The sequence below is a fragment of the Grammomys surdaster genome, unplaced genomic scaffold (assembly GCF_004785775.1).
Source record: "Grammomys surdaster isolate TR1022 unplaced genomic scaffold, NIH_TR_1.0 136, whole genome shotgun sequence".
Taxonomy (NCBI): Eukaryota; Metazoa; Chordata; class Mammalia; order Rodentia; family Muridae; genus Grammomys; species Grammomys surdaster.
The window spans coordinates 15761621-15776388 of record NW_021604594.1 but is presented as its reverse complement, the minus strand read 5'-3'; the positions used below and the strand labels follow the sequence as shown (position 1 = coordinate 15776388).

At 40.4% G+C, this 14768-nt stretch overlaps 1 pseudogene; it reads right to left on the bottom strand.

Annotated features, from left to right (window-relative positions):
- Positions 1-4354: 4354 nt before the first annotated feature.
- Positions 4355-5134, bottom strand: LOC114617295 (annotated as a pseudogene).
- Positions 5135-14768: the final 9634 nt, after the last annotated feature.

Below are 14768 nucleotides of genomic sequence, written 5' to 3'. Positions count from 1 at the left end.
AAAAGAGATCTTGAGATGGGGAAATGAATGATGGGAAAATTATAGAGTACATAGAAAAAAATAAAAATCAGTTTCCTTCATGTAAGCCTTCCTGTTTATCACCCATTATTCCCTTTCAGATTAATGGCCTCTTCTTTTATTTATTGTTGCCCAATGTACGTGCATGCATGCATGCACACACACAGCCTCAGGGTATATATATAATTTCTAAATGTATGACTCCACATTCCTCGGCTCACCTTGAAAGTCCTGCACCAGTTAGTGACTCCTATTTTGATTAATGTGTGTGTGTTTCCCAAAGCTGGCAAATAATTATTGGAAAGGTGGAAAGAATTGAACTTCTTGCATTTTCCGATACAACCAGAAATTGAGACCAAGGTTGGCCTGACCTTGGCAATTCAGAGCTACCCTGAACAGCACAGTAATTTTACAAGGCTTACAAAAGGAGGCTGTGGTCCTGATTGCTCCTGTTTCTTCTATTTAGTTTGTCACTGCATTTAGTCTTTGCTGTCATAGTCTATACTGTTGCTACAGATCAAATGACAAAATATATATTGCAGCATAATATGATAGAATGTAACATAGTCAGACAAATGTAATCATTTTCTCTTCAAAGTTCACCCTGAGCCATTGAGATGGCTCATTGGCCAGAGAGAATATGCACAGACCTAATGACCTGAGCTCACTCCTGGATCCCACAAGGTAGCATGAGAAAATGACTCTTCAAACCTCCACATGTAGGCCTTGGCATGTTGAGTGCCTACACACACAGACAGACATACAGACATACAGGCAGGCAGATAGGCACACACACACACACACACACACACACACATAAATAAATGAATAAATAAATATTTTAAAAAATAATTATGTTGGTGTGTATGTAATTAATCATAAAATTTGTGCTATAAAATAAATCCAAACTGCTTGCCCATCCAATCTCTTCCTAAGTACTACTCTGCCAACTGTTCTACCCTTTATTGTTCCTCCTCCTCCTCCTCCTCCTCCTCCTCCTCCTCCTCCTCCTCTTCCTCCTCCTCCTCTTCTTCTTCCTCCTCTTCCTCTTCCTCCTCCTCTACCCTCTCTCTTCCTTCTCTTCTTCCTCCTCCTCCTCTAACTACTCTTTGTCCTCTACATACAGTGATCTTAGAGGTCCTTCCTTCTTATCCTTCTGCTATTCTTTCTGTTTGAGAAAACAGACAAGGCCTTCACATACAATATCCATGTATGGCAAATGGGTGATATGCCTGTATATATAAACCTTGACTGATTCCCAGCATTATCTAAGATATTTAATTTATCACTACACATTAGGTTTTCTAGAAACCATGAATTGAGCTGGTAAAAATTCACCATTTATTATAACTAAATTTAAACACTAATTATTTCTATATAATATTTTCATGTTTTCTACTACCACAATATCTGATACTTGTAAATGTGTGTGTTCATCAGCAGTTCCAGACAAAGAAATAATATCAAAACAACAAGGACATGACAACCATGGAAATCTTCATTCATTGGTATGTAAATGTGCTATTTTTTAACAAGATAACATAGGCACACACATATAATTAAATCATATACCACCATATTATTATCTGTTGACCCACATCTTTCTGAAAATTACTAGATCTTGCAAGTGTATCAACTTCATAACATGCCAATTAGTTAAGGTCAAATTACAGTTCTGTGAAGGACCAGATAAGTAAAGGATTTATGTTCTACCGATCCTCTTTTGTCAAAGTAATGTCTGTCACCGAGACAATTCTAGTCAGAGATATTCTATGACATCAACTAGAGTTAACTTTTAATTTAATTTTTTTAGGGTTTTACTTGGTATCATAATGTTCGATTCTGCTTTACATATTATTTTCCTTTTTGACAATGTACAATTTTTATTTTGTTTTACGGAATCTCTTCAATTATCATTGTCTAAAGACAATTTATTGGGTCGATATCAGAAGGAAACAACCGAGGGCTTGTTGAGCTTTGCAAGCTAAATAAGAAATATCTGTTGAATATACAGAGCAGATTTTGGGTATTGTTTAAGAAAACTTTCTTTCATGAAACACCACCATGTTGAAGTGTTCGTACTACATGATGCATTTTAAATGTAGTATTTAGATGCCTTTATTTTTTTATGTTAATGTTAACAGACTACCTCTGAGACTTCTACTGATACGGAAGATGTTCATTTTTCTGTAACTACAGACCAAATACTAGAAATTATGGCAAATGCAGAAACTAAAGGTAAGATCTACCTTTAATATGCAGCCCTTGGAAGGAATATTCATGTAAGTAATATTTAGATGAGTCAGATGGAACAAGTTATTCTACTAGACAAAGAGACTGACCTATTTCCATATAGTAAGTTACATGGTAATACAAATGATGTATTATCTACTATCTGTCAATGTTGAAATGTGCCATTCCCTCAGCCCAACCCCCTTCCCGGTGCCGGAGGAAGGTGAGAGTCCCATATTGTGCCTTCCCGAATGACCCTAGCCCCATGGCAGGACAGATGGGGGACCCGCACTTTACCCAACATCACCAAGCTCATGAATTTTATTATATTGTTTACTTTGTTTCAAGCCATATTTTGATGCTTTCTAAAATATAATAAGCAGGGTGTAGGGTCCTGTTCTAGGCTTGTACATTAACTTATTTACCATTCACATTATACTGAATTGACATTTGCTCCGGGGTCATGAATATTCTGGAAGCATTCCCTACAGTATGCATGCATCACTTGTTTTGAACTTTTATCTAAATAAAATCATCCTCTGTTATTTTTCTTGAACCGCATTATACTGATCTACATCTAATACTCTTAAAATCTTGTCATTGAGTAGCTAAAAGCCATTTGACAATCAGAACTAAACTGAACTCTTGGCCTTCACATTGTCACTGATTTCTTTTTTCTCTAAGATACTCAAGCTGGTGGTGATGTGCACCAACTTCTCTGAGGAATTCTTCCTTCCATCTGTTTCTACTTACATTTCTTGTTTTTATCTTTTCCCCCTTCTATGCACCTAAACTCACAGTTGTCTCAGTCCAGAATTATTTGAAATTCATCCATGACCCTCTCTCTCACCGGCAGGATGTAATGCCAGGCTCCAGCAGCTAGCATGCTTTCAACAAATCATTATGGAGCGACATAAGGAATCTTGTCCCTGTCAATCCATTAGCAAAGGTTCTACACTTGTAAATGGATTTGCACTTGAAATATTAACATATATTAGGAAAACGGTGAATACTATAAAGGACCTCCAAACTGGAAATGCCTGGGTTTTTTTTGTTTGTTTGTTTCTTTGTTTTATTTTCTAGAAATGTACAGCTCATCAATGAAGACATTCCATAGCTGATTTGTCTTTAATGGACATAAACAAGGATGTCAGGAATGCTGCAATGTGGTAGATTTTTGTTCACATCAAAAGGATAAAATAGCTTCTGTTAATGTTTTAGTTTCTGAGAGTTTCATGCATATGCCATTTGGTTTGGAAAATGTACATTATTCATATGTTTTTTATATCAAGAATAGTGCACCGTGAATTTGAATATTTCAGTGGTGTTTTAAAACTTTGTGTCTAAGGTTATTTGTTTATGTTGAGTTTGAGGATGAATCTTTTTATTTATTTATCTAATTTTTTTGGTGATTACAGATTAATATAATATACAGATACTCTTAAGAACAGGGATTAAGTTACAACACCAAATTATGACCTTCAATTCTAATTAGCTGCCACATCTCAAGTCACTGGTACATGGTCAAGAATTATCTAAGCCAATTCTCAATAAGTATACTCCCTAGTTTTAGAATATAGCAAATGGTGGAGGTACACTTGAGTTCACTGAAAGTATCACATCAAGCATTAATTACAAGTGAAAAACTGAGTTGTAAAATTTTTTCATTCAATTTACCTTCTCTCAGACTTCTAGTATAATATTTTATGAATTTAAACACTACCATATGTTTAAAATGTTCCACGTTTCAGGATTAATGGCATTGAGATAGGAAATACTTGACCTTTACAGGAACTTTCAGCTACACTGGTGGCTGATTTTCAAGTAATGACAGACCTGTATTGCTGCATACCTAGTCTTTAGTATGCTTTTGTATACTTGCTACTCGGTCACTAAATTTTATTAACATGTAAGTCATTAGGCCCCCAAACCAAAGACCAACTGTAAAATAGGGCAGTGTTTTATTTTCCTTTACACCTTAATACTTCTTGATGACTGCACACGGGGTAAGGCTTCATGGTAGTTCAGAAAGGTCACAGCGATGGTGTTTTCCTGACAGCATGTAGTCTTCCTAGTGAGTGGAATGACTTGTATGATGTCACTGTCAAACCAGCAAGACTGCATTTATGCACCCATCGTTTTCAGGATTGTTGGTAACTTGGGCATACTTTCCCCAAATAACCTTGCATCCTTGTGTCACAAGGCCCAACTCGCTCACATTCACTTCAATAACTGTGCCTTTGGTGATCACACTCAGGGTTGTATATAACGGGGATGATGGATTCTTTTTCACACCGAGTATAGGCAGGCAAAAAGTAGCCTTCAGCTCAGGGTGTGTGACACGGGCTTTTTTGAAACGTAGACCCATTGGCCTAATGAACCTTTCATATTTAGGTGGTTTTCTTGTAAAACCATCACCAACAAAGCAGACTTTAGTAACCATTCTCTTCCATGCCTTCTTTTTTCTTTTTCCTGTTCGAATAACTTTCAATACTTCTGTTTCTCCTTGGGCACGACCTTTGGGTAGAGGAACCTCCCATTTTCTCGCCTTTTCTTTTTGTTTCTGCTTAATCATGTTGGAAAGTACTTTTGCTCTGGACTGCTGTCCAGCAGACAGGCAGGGACTGCTCCTTGTGGAGTCTTCTCATCGTCCTTCTGCTTGGTGTTTCTCTTTTCATGCATCTTAATAGTCTTTTTCATTTGTATTTTCTCGGCATGGCGCTGTTTATGGTAGAGCTTAGCCTTCAGGCCAATCATTTGTTTTTTTCGCCTTCTTTGAACGTTCATGGGCCACCCCACCTTCTTTCTTTCTCTTTTTCTCATGGTAGTCCAAACGATAGCCATATTGTTTGCGGTGCAATTCAATATATTCATTTTGTGGCATGTTGACAGCCGCGGAGCAGCCATCCGCGAGCTCCTGGGTTTTAAAAACCTCTTAATTTCTGAGTGTCACTGGCCCACAAGCCTGGAACAAACCGGAACGGGAAGATGAATCTTTAAAATCACTAAGTTTTTTGAAACTTACAGACTCTAGTATCTATCTAAGGGATATATTAATATTTTGTTTGGTTATAAGTATATCATAAAATATTAAACATTCTCCTAAACATTAAGTGCCCTTTAAAGCATTACTTGTGTAAATAAAAACACATTTGTTACTACTATTTAAACAGATCTATTTTTTCTAAATAATCTTTGAACTGACATTGATTCATAGTTAATGTTACATAAATATATTAATTTACCAACAGATTTATGCAAAGAGGCAAGATTAACAGAAGCAAAAAGAAGACATGATAGCCCTGGGTGTGTTCAGACACTGGTATGTAAACATTTAAACTGACGCTACTCACTTGGTAGCATTTGTTTTGTTCAACAAGAGAACATGGGCAAAACAAAATTACACGTCAGGATATTATATAGAATAACTGGTCATAATTTTGTAGTTAATTTAAAATAGTTTACCATCTCATATTTCTTAGAATCCATGGAATGTCTCTATATATTCAAAGCTCACCAACATTCTAGCTAGTTAAGTTTAAAATGCAATCTCTTGAATGAGTAGATAAGTCAACCTCTTACTTTCAACACGTCTTCTGCTTTCTTCAAAGCAATGTCTGCCATTGAAATGATTCTAATTTGTTGTCACTCTTGTTCATTGACCTAGTAAAAACTAGCTTCGACTTTTAAGTTTTAAAAAATCTCCTCATTTTGGGGAGAGAGGAACACTAGTTCTGTATTATAAAGTACTTTCCTGATTAACAAGTTAAGTTTGCTTTATTTAATAGGATCTGTTTGTTCTCATAAACAGATGGCATTTAGTGACTAGATGTTCAGAAACATCATAAAGAGCTCTTTGGGTTTTACCTGCATGTATTGAATATGTGTTAAACACATAGAACAGACTTTGTACAGTGGCAAAGGAAATTCTGTGCTACAAACTGAGACCATGTTGAAATATCCATCCTGTATCAACCTTGTTATAATCAGATTCTCCATCAATGAAATTTGGGTTCTATGGATTTGTGTTTAGTTTAGATATTTTATATGATATTATACATTTTGCTTATCATTTTTATTATAACGCTAAGATGGTAAAATTACTTTACTATAAATACATAAAGTGATATATCTTTTTTGCTAGGTTTCCTGGTCATAATACTATAGTGTTCCAAATCTCCAGATTGGATTAGTAGAATGCTTAACTGCCTGTATTCATTTCATAGATGCTAAGATTTAGGCAAGAATTTCACAAATGGAGTAATGATTGTAATAGCAAAAAAAAAAAAAAAAAACCAACAACAAATGAACTTTGGCTTCATTTTCCTAAGTGAAAAGTATTGTCTCTCCAGGTATATTATAAATTTCATTTTAAATTTTTAACAAATAATGTTAAGCAAACCCTTACTTCTTATCATTTTCTTGACATCATGTCTTTTAAAATGCTTCAAATGTGCAATTTTTATTTCCAGTTTCCATGTTAATATGGAAGTTAGACTTGATTTAGAAAGCACGCCTGGGACTCTCAGATCAGATACATTCAGCGCACTATACCTTTGTTTTCTAGTCTCAGTCCTTTGGAATGAGCTATTCAGATACTAGAAAAGAGCAGAATAATTTTGTTCAACTCATTTTTATGCTAATTTAACAGATTGTCTGCGAACCTTTCCCACGGCAGAAGAATGTGAGTCATTTAGCTCTGACTACAGATCATAGAATAGAGAGCGAAGAAGCCACAGGAATGAAAGGCAAGACATATAATTTCTATGTAGTTCTTGGAAGGAACAGTCAAGTAAATCAGGAGGATAAGTATATTCCACCAAAGATTTTACCTATTTCTCATGTAGGAAGTTAAGTGCTAATGGGATTGATGTCTAACTCAGTTTCTGCATAAGTTGAAAATTGAGTGTGGCGTTAAAGCTGCTGAATTGCTCAATAGATTATAGGGTATTGTAATATCTGAGGAGTGGTGAGGCATAATAAAGTACAGAAAGACAGGGAGATAAGTGATTAAAATGTTGCTGAGCATAAGGAGTATAAAGAAATCATAAAAGGTTTGTATAGAAGAAATTGATGCAATTCTTTAGAAAATGAAATACAGAGCAGTGGAGAGATGGAAGAGATACAGTGATTGCATGTTTAACCTTGTCAAGCCAGCAAGGCACTGATTTGCAGTCCCCTTTTCCTCTCCTCTGTTGGGAAAGTGTTGAACATGGTAGCACCTCAACATGCAATCCTGTTTTTTTATAAGGCAACTAGAAACCTCACTGGTGACTCCTATGTGAATAAATGTTAATGTGTAATAATGGTTTGCTTCTTAAGATAGTATTTTATAGATCAGGGTTTACATAACCTGAAGCAACTAGAACCTCTCCAAATGATAAATATGGAGCACGCTTACATTCACGGACACACATTTATTACACAATTAAAACTATTCCCTGTGGAATTAAATCTTCATGTAAAGATTTAGGGCAAGTGAGCACATTCGTTAGCAGTATAAAAATTCAAGTTTCATTTTAATATGTTTAAACAGATGAATTAATATTCATGTCTTTCATTTAATCTACAATGTCATAAAAGTTCCTTTAATTAAATATGTGCATTTATCAGCAAAACCAGATGGAGGAGTCATGACACCAACAAAAGAACAAAGAAGACAGAAGAGTGTGGGAAAACTGGGGACACTGGTATGTAAATGTCAATTGAAGTTTAACTGTTGTTCTACAATGTAGCTAAGGGAAATAAAAGTACATGGCACATGACACTATTATAGATGTATATATTTTGTAACAATTTGGTTTTTAATTTTGAAGTATTCTACTTTGTTATGATTTTTAAAGCATTCTCTTTTTTGATGCAATCAGCAAGAGGTTTAATCATTCCAGTATACTGGGGTTCCTTCGCATGCAAGCAAGAAGAGAGAACCCTGAGTTGGAGCTAAGAATAGCTTTTATACAGTCTAGGGGGTAGAACAGAGAAACAGTGACTAGCCACAATATGATTGGCAGAACACTGTGACTTTTAAACTGATTGGTCTTTGGGGAATGAGGTGGCAAGGACCTCCCTTGTCTGTCTAAGTGCTCTGGGCCTTCCTCACCTGCCGGTGGGTTCCCTCCCCCCATGGTCTGAGGAATGTTAATGAGCCTCTCCCTTCCTCCTCTGAATGTTAATCCAGCAAGTGTCCCCTGACTAAGGAATGTGCCCCTCCTGGGATGTGACCTGGGACAGTGGGATTCTTTTAATCTTAAATTCAAACCGAGACCTGAAAGTCTTACATTTAGACCCAAAAGTCTTACATTCCCTCCTTTTTCTTGTGGGTGATTCCAATCCTGGAATCACAAATTGTCATTTAATTTTGGGTGAACGCACCCTAAGCCCCACCCTCTAAGGCTACATCTGGGACACGGTTTAGATTTAAGCTCTTATCTCTGACATTTTAGGTAATCTCTACCCCTGTGCCTCTAGGGTGGGGATATCTCAGGAGTCAAGGCCTGATGCTCTTTGCCCTTGTAGAACAGCAGGTGATCTTGAGCTTGAGGGGGTTACTCAGGAGTCTGGCCACTCTCTAGTCGACATCAGGTATAGGTGTTGTTCCAAGTCATATGAAGACAGGCAGTTATTCCATCTAGCCCAGTGGAGGTCAGGAAGGTCAGCAGGACCAGGAACAGCCTCTTATTAACCTGAAAAGTCATTTCTGGGAGGGGAGTGAACCAAGAGCCAGAGCCAAGGGAGTACGGGTCCCGCACAAGAGGCGTGTTCCGGGCTCAGAACAGGGATAAGACAAGGGACACTATCTAGCCAGGCCAGTTTCCGAGGGCAATTTAGTTAAGGTCTCTTTTTACGATTTTGTTTATTTTCTCTACTTGCCCTGAGCTCTGGGGACAGTATGAACAATGGAGCTTCCAATCAGTCCCCAATATCTCTGACAATCTCTGACTTATCTTAGAAACAAAAGCAAGACCCGTTACCTGATTCAATTACCTCAGACACTCGAAATCTCAGGAAGACTTACCTATATTTTTCTGGCCTAACTTTTACAAAATTTGCCTCTCAATATACTCTAGGCTGTCCCCCCTAGATATTTTTCCTGTTTACTCTAAGCCTCGTAAGCCTTTGCTTGCTGGCATACCTTAACTGTTTTACTATCTCTCTGGCCCAAAACCTGAAGTCCATTATATATCTTAGATCTCTTAACTGCTTAGATGTACTAATTTTTCAGGAGTCCATCTGTACATTTAGCCTAGTAAGTCTTGTTTGCTTTCTGGGGAGTATAGTTCTCCCTTCTTGTGTGCACCATTGCCCCTTTTTCTCTAGGTAATAGTTAGCAGGGTGGCTAGCAATCTGAGTCCTTTCTTCTTCTGTGTGTTTTAAGTGAGGCCATCTCTTAATCCAGTCTCAACCTCCAGCGGGTGTCACTTGTAGGCCATAACTGGGACAGGCTCCTGTATTGCCATTTCTCAAGCCACTTGATCTGTCTGGTTATTCCCTCGGGCCTCTGAGTCTCCTCCCTTCTGGTGTCCAGGGCAACGAATACTCACAGTTGCTGGCTTCATCAGAGCATCCACGAGATCTAAAATTTCTTCTGATGTGAGCAGAGCAGTCTTCTCTCTTGGCATATATCCCTGTAGACATGGGCTGTGGCAAAGACATACCTGCTGTCTGTGTAGACATTAATTTTCTTGCCAGCTTCAAGTTCCAAGGCTGCTTTCTGCCCAAAGAGCCCAGGGGGTGGGGAGTAGAAGTTCAGTCCAGATGACATTTGTGCTGTCCACCGTAGTAGCACCAGCTTGTCTGACCAGCATGGAGAAAACTGCTCCAGTCTGTAAAGCAGGTTGCCTCAGCTCTCAGCAGGGGTCCGTGGAAGAAGTCTTTTTCTCTACCCATGGGTTCTCCTTTTGGACCAGTTAGTTGCAGCCCGTGCAGGAAGTGTATCTGGGCCCCCATCCTGGGGAATAAGTCTCCACCCAACAAAGAGTAGGGACAGTCTGGGAGGACCATAAATGAATGGGATACCCAGCCCATCTCTTGGTCTACCATTTTATGGGTAGTCCATGAATTTTCACTCAGAGCTAATATCTTCACCATTTGGGGGTGTTTTTCCCAAGGCCTGGGATTTTTTTTTTTTTTTTTGACCCTGGATTCCATTTGTTAGGACAGTCTCGGACTCAGCAGCTGGCTCTTTTACTTGCAATGTGCACGCTGGTCCTATTCAAGGAGTTTTCTATCTCCCTTTGATTGAAGTCTTCCTTCTCTGCTTTCCATTAACTAGTATAGCCAAGCTTCTCTGGAAATTCCTTTCCTGTCACCTTTCTTTTTCTCATCTCTCTTTTATCTTTCAGCAACCTACACTAAATCTTTTAACGACTTATCCTGCAGTCCCTCTAGCCTCTGAAGCTTTTTCCTGGTATCTAATAGCCTTGTCTATACTGACAGAATGTCTCTGTGAGCTATTCTAGAAAGGCTGTGGGCAACTCATCTGATCCCTGCTTAACCTCACATGCCTCGGTCAAAATTAGTGGGGGCCTCAGGGAGCCCCTTTGAGACCTGCCAATGGAATCTGGCGTGGGCTTTAGTGCCCCTTACTTTCTGCCGCATAAAGGCTCCGGTCAGGTCTGGTCAGAAGCAACCCACTGTTGACCATGGTCTGGTCAATTGATGGTGCCCCTCATGTCTGAGGGAACATTCTTTCTGGTATCCTCTCTTGCTCTTCAGTCCTGAAGAGCACTCCTGACAGCCAGAACCTAGAGGGGTCTTGGGGAAGAAAGGCTTTTATGGGGGGAAGGATGTTCTCTTGCTAAGATTTGTCCAGGTAACTATATAGGGCGCTTGGTCTAGGTGCCCGAGGGATCCTGGCCTAAAGATTCTTTCCTCTATTGCTTTGATCACCTGTATGAAGGTCTCTATGGGTGGCTACTCTAAGCGGAGAGTAACCAGCTTACCCTTTTTTACTAAAAATTAGTATCTGTACCAAAACAGAGGCCTATTCTTTTGGCTCTCTGACACAGGACAGCCTGTAACTTTTTACAGCAGGTGACTTACCTGCAAGCAGAGTTCCCAAGCTGGAGTCGTGTGACTTGTCTCAGCGTTATTCACTCACATTTTTTTCCTTTTTTTTAAAAATAAAAAACATATAACTATAACTCTCAGGTGAATAATCTTGCCAGGGGGCAGGGCTGTTTTGTCCAGTAACCATGGCTGAGGGAAGTTGCCCTTCTCCTCTGCCAGGTTCTTAATCACCTGGGCTCTGCCTACCTTTTTGTAGATGTTCCAGCCATGGAGAGTAGGAAGCTGCAGCTACTGTGCTGTGGCTCTTCCTCCCCTCCGTTGTCTGGATTCTCCTACCAGAAGGGGCCAGAGGACAAGGTCCCCACAAGTGGCAAGTAGGAAACCACCAGGTTGCTACAGCAGTGACTCCTAGGTCCCCAGCCCAGCCACGCATGCCAGGCTAGGCAGCTGTGGCGCGCTGATCTGCAGCCACCTCTGCCAACAGCAGAGGGACAGAGCTTCTTTCCCTTGGTAGCCAACCTGCACGGCTGGGCAGTTCAAGGGCGCTGTACTAGGGAAGCCGCCTGCTGCACACTGGCTAGGCGAGGGTGCCCCCCATGGAGTGTCCCCTGGAGAACACCCTACATGTGGTGGGCGGTCTACCCGAACTGCGGTGCCCACTTGCCAAAGGACCTGCCTTCTGCTCTGCATTAGCTCTCTTGCACCTGTGGCTCTATCTCTTTCTCTGCTGGTGGCCATGGTACCTCTTGTTAACTCGGGATATTTAACACAGTAGATTCAGTCCAAAATAACATCAATCAAAGTCCAATAACACATAGAAAGACAATCAACACACAAACAGTTCACCAAGAAACAGAGAAAAACAACACAGACAGCTCACCCCTGTCACAGGTGCAGAAACCAGGTTACACAATCAAGACATAGAAAAGCTGCCAGTGAAAGAATCCAATAACTAGACAACGTGGCCAGCCTATGCTGGAACTAATCTAATAGATTCAGATGACTTGGCCAGCCTATGCTGGACCTAACCTAACAGATTTCTAACACCACCAGCAATGAACAACACAGAATTAGACATGGACACACAGCCACAGCCACGAGAGCTTCAGCAGACACTGCCCCAGGCGGCGATGGCCGAAGACCACCTTCAGACAGAGAAGGGGTCATTTCTGACCCTATTTCCCATACAAATGAACTCCAGGGCATCCTCTAGAGAACTGTGGCCTGCAGTGTGCCTACACATCTGTCCCACTGCTTCCACTTTCCATGAATTTCCTACCGGAATTCATAACCTGACCCTATTCCAGGGTCGCAAAATACTCTCTGTGGCTTGCCCAGTTCCCACTCCTGCCTCAAGTACAGAAACCAGGCTACACAGACGGTTGCCCCTGCCATAGGCGCACAGAGACTTCACAGACACAGTACACAGATGGTTGCCCCCCCCCCACCATGGGCACAGACATCTCACAAACACAGCACACAGTCCATTGCCCCTGCTATGGGCACAAACACTTCAGGAACACAAAAACAAAGAACAGACAGACAGCACACAGACCTGCTCAAGCATATGGACCTCCAAGTGGGTTCTTGGAGACTAGGGTGGTCACAATTTCCCGTCCCATGCACCAAAATGAAAGGCCCCCAGATAGGGGAGACCCCCCATTCAGGCCACAGGAGATTACAGCCACCCAATGACTCATAAGACACTGATCTTGATGCAACCAGCAAGAGGTTTAATGATTCCAGTATACTGGGGTTCCCTCGCATGCAAGCAAGAAGAGAGAACCTTTTTAAAGCATTCTTAAAGACTGGACAAATTCAGAGAAAAACTTGATCTTTCCTTCTGCAGCAAATGACTTTTTGAAGATTGCTTCTGTCTTCCAAGTGCATAAATACTATATTTTGAATGTTGGATCTTTGGATTACTGATGTCATATAACTACCTGAGATGTATTCAGCACAGAATAACTGACATGAATGCCTATGACACAGTAAAATCTTAGGAGTCATAACACATGGTTCAAGTTTTCAGAAGGACATTGAAGGAGTTTGTGGTTGCAATCGGTGACTGCGCAAGTGGAATTCTGTCAGCAGGGTTAAGTGCTGTGTGTGATATTCAGCTATGCTCCAGGGACTAAGACTGTGCCTGCCATGGCCATGAAACAGAGTGTAGACACATTGTGGAGAGTACAGTAGATCACATCTGTTCTTCTCTTGGTTCTTTCGTTGTTGGATAGCCTGGTGGCAGATGACAGATAAATACTGTCATAGTTAACTTTATGCTTGTAAGGCAGACAAAAACACTGGCACATTTCAAACACTGAATACAAATTATTATGCTCACCTTTTGTCTTTAAGTGAATCCCATTTCTGTTTTGTTTACCTCTATGTTATTCATTTATTTGACAAATATCTTTTCATTAATTCTCTGAGAATTTGATACAACGTATTTTAACTATATTCTTCCCTCTCCCAGCTCCACCCAGAACAAGCCCCTCACACATCAAATTTGTGACTTTGTTAAAAAGGAAAAAAAAAAACTCAGGCTGGCCTCAAATTCATGATCCTCCTCCCTCTGCCTCCTTCAGCAAATCCTACTGGCATGCATGACCACAACATGCTTTCTCAGAAGGGAGAACAAAATACTCACAGAAGGAAATACAGGGACAAAGAGTTGAGCAGAGACTGAAGGAAAGGTCACCCAGAGACTGCCCCACGTAGGGATCCATCCCACATACAGTCACCAAACCCAGACACTATTGTGGATGCCAAGAAGTGCTTGCTGACAGGAACCTGATATAGCTGTTTCTGGAGAGGCTCTGCCAGAGCATGACAAATACAGAGGCAAAAGCTGTCAGCCAACCATTGGACTGAGCATGGGGATGCCCAGTGGAGGAGTTAAGGAAAGGAATGAAGGAGTTGAAGGGGTTTCCATGGCTCTAGCTGCATATGTAGCAGAAAATGGCCTCATCTGGCATCTATAGGAGGAGTGACCCTTGGTCCTGTGAAGGCTCAATGCCCAGTGTAGAGGAATGCCAGGGTGGTGATGTGAAAGTGGGTGGGTGGGTGGATGGGAGAGCACCTGCATAGAAGCAGTGGGAGGGGGAATGGGGTAGGGAGTTTGTGGAGGGAAAATCAGGAAAGGGGATAACATTTGAAATGTAAATAAAGAAAATATCCAATTTAAAAAGAAAAAATAAAGAAAAACACCTCAAAAATTAAAGTTGACATTATCTATATTCTGTTGGATGTGTGATCTTCCTCCAGGGCATGGCTGATCTATCAGGGATCCTACCCTTAAAAACAGATTGTTCTTTCTCTTCTAGCAAGTATCAATTGTCACAAGCTCCTTAGCTAGAAGTAGGTAGGACTCTGTGTCAACACACCTATTCCACTTCATGTTGTAATTTTTATCTGGCTTGTGGTTGCACAGGCCTTGTCCAGGCTGCCTCAACTGCTGTGAATTCATCTGTGTGAATGACGTTCTTCTCTTCAGAAACTGCTGCTTC